This window comes from Quercus suber, unplaced genomic scaffold (assembly GCF_002906115.3).
Source record: "Quercus suber isolate HL8 unplaced genomic scaffold, Cork oak 2.0 scaffold_79, whole genome shotgun sequence".
NCBI lineage: Eukaryota > Viridiplantae > Streptophyta > Magnoliopsida > Fagales > Fagaceae > Quercus > Quercus suber.
In genome coordinates this window covers 54,647-57,927 of record NW_027069544.1, presented here as the reverse complement: position 1 = coordinate 57,927, position 3,281 = coordinate 54,647, and positions in this window count along the sequence as shown.

Here is a 3,281-nt window from a genome sequence, read left to right as displayed (position 1 = left end):
AGACCAGGTAAAATTTAGCCCAACAAATCCAATATCCATTTGCCACACTCATTAAGGCACTCCTAAAAAAGCCTGGCTCTCTAAGCATTAACTGGTCTTCCACCTAACTTCTCCGCACTACTAAGGACTTCGTTAAAGTCCCCCAGCATGATCCAAGGCAGGTTATGAAGATCATTGACCAAGGTCAGATTATGCCACAACGTTCGTCTCTCAACTAACCTAGGACTAGTATATATAGTAGAAATAATCCAAGAGAGATTAGAAGAACTCACCTTGACAAGGGCATGGACTTCTTGTACAGTAGAGGTAAGTTGTGTAATTTCCAATGCATCAAAATTCCAAAGTAGCCAGATTCCTCCAGTATAGCCTATTGTGTCAGCATGGATTGCACCATCAAAAGGCAATCTATTTGTTATCGTTTTCACTCTATCGCCTCCAACCCTGGTTTCAATAACAATCAACATTGTTAGCAAGTAATCCCGAATCAAATCCATCATAGAGCTAACAAAATTTGGGCTGATGGCCCTACGATAGTTCCACATTATAATATTCATTGTAACAGATTGATTGGGGGCAGGGCATCTATCTTGATGAGGCATTGTTCTCCCTTGCAAGATCAAGCTCCATCCCATCTCTTTCAGACTGGCCCAAGTTTGCCTTTCTGACATTGTAAGCACGACGCCATGTTTTAAGACACCCATCTCCATCACTTGTGAGCTTATTAAGATCTGAAACTCCCTGACTAGCATACACACTTGGATCAGTCTCGTGGTCCACATATTCTCGAACCAGTTGGTTGCAATTGGTTGCCCCTCTATTATTTTCCTATCCTCTAAGTTCACTGGCTTGTCCAATGCAAACAAGACCGACGTTGGAAAATCTTCCTAGTAGATCCTCCATAACATCATCTTTTCTTCCCACTCCGTTGGTAAATCCATTTTGAATCTCCACTAGGGATTTGGCCATAAGTGCCACGTTGGATCCATGAAAGGGAGGAATCCCAACTCCTTACTCGTTGGAGTGAAGGGAAAGATATTCCTCCACGCTTCCTTCTGATCCTCGTCAAACCATCCCCAGACCTCTGTCGACTTTGCCCTTATCTGATCTATCACCACATTGGGTATTACGACGACCTCCCACTGGCATTTGATTGCCTAACATTGTGAGTTCATCCACATTACTAATCTGTTGTGTTCTTCCATACCCGCCTCCACTCTAGATCTTCAAGATAACTAGCTTAGATTTCGGTTGGGCTACACCCTGAGACAAGATTTTTATTTTTTTTCTCCTTTTGAGGTTGAATAAACTTGACCCTGATGTGTTTGGTAAGCCCTGTCGTTTGCGGATTTGACATATCATTAAGCACATTATCCTTCAGCACATCATGGTCACTAACCTTCAAACCCGTGTTATTGTTGGACCTACTCTCACCGTTCCCAATCTGCCTTCTAGCTGTGATTAACTCTTTAGTCTTTTCCTTATTGCCCTCAGGCCCCACACTATTCCCATTATATGAAAGTTTTGGGCCCCCAATGTGGCCTGGCCTCTTGACTTTCCCATATTTGTTCTAGTTGGACTAACCAAACTAGAGGAACTATTCCCACCAACTATAGTTGGTTCGACTAGCTTCGTTCGTCTTGGACCTGCCTTCTTCCTGCTAACCACCATCCATGGCCCATATCCATCCTCCTCTGTAGTATCATGTATCGCTTCAAGTGTTTCCTTGCGATCTCCCTTTTGTTGTTGAACATTGCCTACTTCATCTGGGCTGCGGACCACATATGGGCATCCATCTCTCCTATGGTCCACTCTACCACAAGCAAAGCACAAGGCTCCAATGCCTTCATATATGACGCCTTGTGTCAACTTCCCAATGAGGATCATTCTAACTAGAGGTTTAGAGAGGTTTATATATGCACAAATACGTGCATACCTCCCTTGAGCCCCTTAGGCTATACTGGCATTCACCTTCAACACTGGCCTAATAGCATTCCCAATTTCCCGGAGTTCTGCTACGTCATAGTACTCCACAGGGAGTTCATTGAGCCTTACCCAAACAACTACAGTATTCACCTCAACCATGGAAGCCTTAAAGTTGGGCTCCCATAATCTAATAGCCACAAAGTGCCCTCTAATGAACCACGGGCCTCCAGATAAAACTCTGTCCATATCTTCCTTAGCTTCAAATTTGAAGAGAAAGAATGATGGATGTTTTTGATTGCTTCTGTAGCAGTTTAAGGCAAAAGATCAACAAAGATAAGTCTAGAATTTATTTCTCTTCGAATGCGGTAGCTAGCAAGAAAGAGGAGTTATGTGACATAATAGGTATGAGATCAACCCCTAATCTGGGGAAGTATCTTGGTTTTCCTCTAAAACAACCCGGTTCAAGTAGCCAAGACTATAATTTTGTAATTGAGAGGGTGCAAGCCAAACTTACAGGATGGAAAGGACATCTCATTTCCTTTGCTAGGAGAGTCATCCTAGCCCAATCCGTGCTGACCACCATCCTTTCTTATGTGATGCTCCCTACCCGAGTTCTTGAGTCATTGGATAGGGTAACTAGGAATTTCATCTAGGGGTCAACTCCGAATAAACGCAAGCAGCACATGATCAGTTGGAGCATGGTAACAAGAGCCAAAAAAGGAGGGTGGGCTCGGGTTGTAAGCAACTAGGCCTAAAAACTTATCCTTGCTTGCCAAATTGAATTGGAGATACAAGATGGAAAAGGATAAGGATTGAGTGAGAGTCCTAAGCAATGAGTATAGAAACCCTAATAGGAGTGGATCTTATGTGTGGATGGGAATAAAGCGGGGTAATGGCATCCTTGAGCAAGGAACCAAGTGGAAAGTTGGTTCTAATAGCAAGTTGAATTTTTGGTAGGACAAATGGTTAGACATGGGAAGTGTTAGAAGCTTGATTGAAGGCCCCTGAGGAGAGAAAAAGAGCATTGGATGGTGAGAGATGTTCGTGTGCGAGAGAGGTGGGACTTCACGAGGTGTTCCTATGTGTTTTCGGATAAGATCATGATGATGCTTAGAGCTGTTCCTTTTCCATCTAGTCATTGGTATGAAGATAAAATAGTGTGGGGTTATTCACCCTCTGGGGATTTTGACTAAAAGACTGCCTACAACATTGCCAAAGGTGATAATGGTTCACCTGTGAGGTTCGAGGGAGATTGGGTTTGGAAAGTTGATTCCATGTCGAAAATCAAGTGTTTCTGATGGATGTGCTGCCATTGAAGCATTCCAGTTAAGGAAGTGCTTCATGAGGGGGGGGGGGGG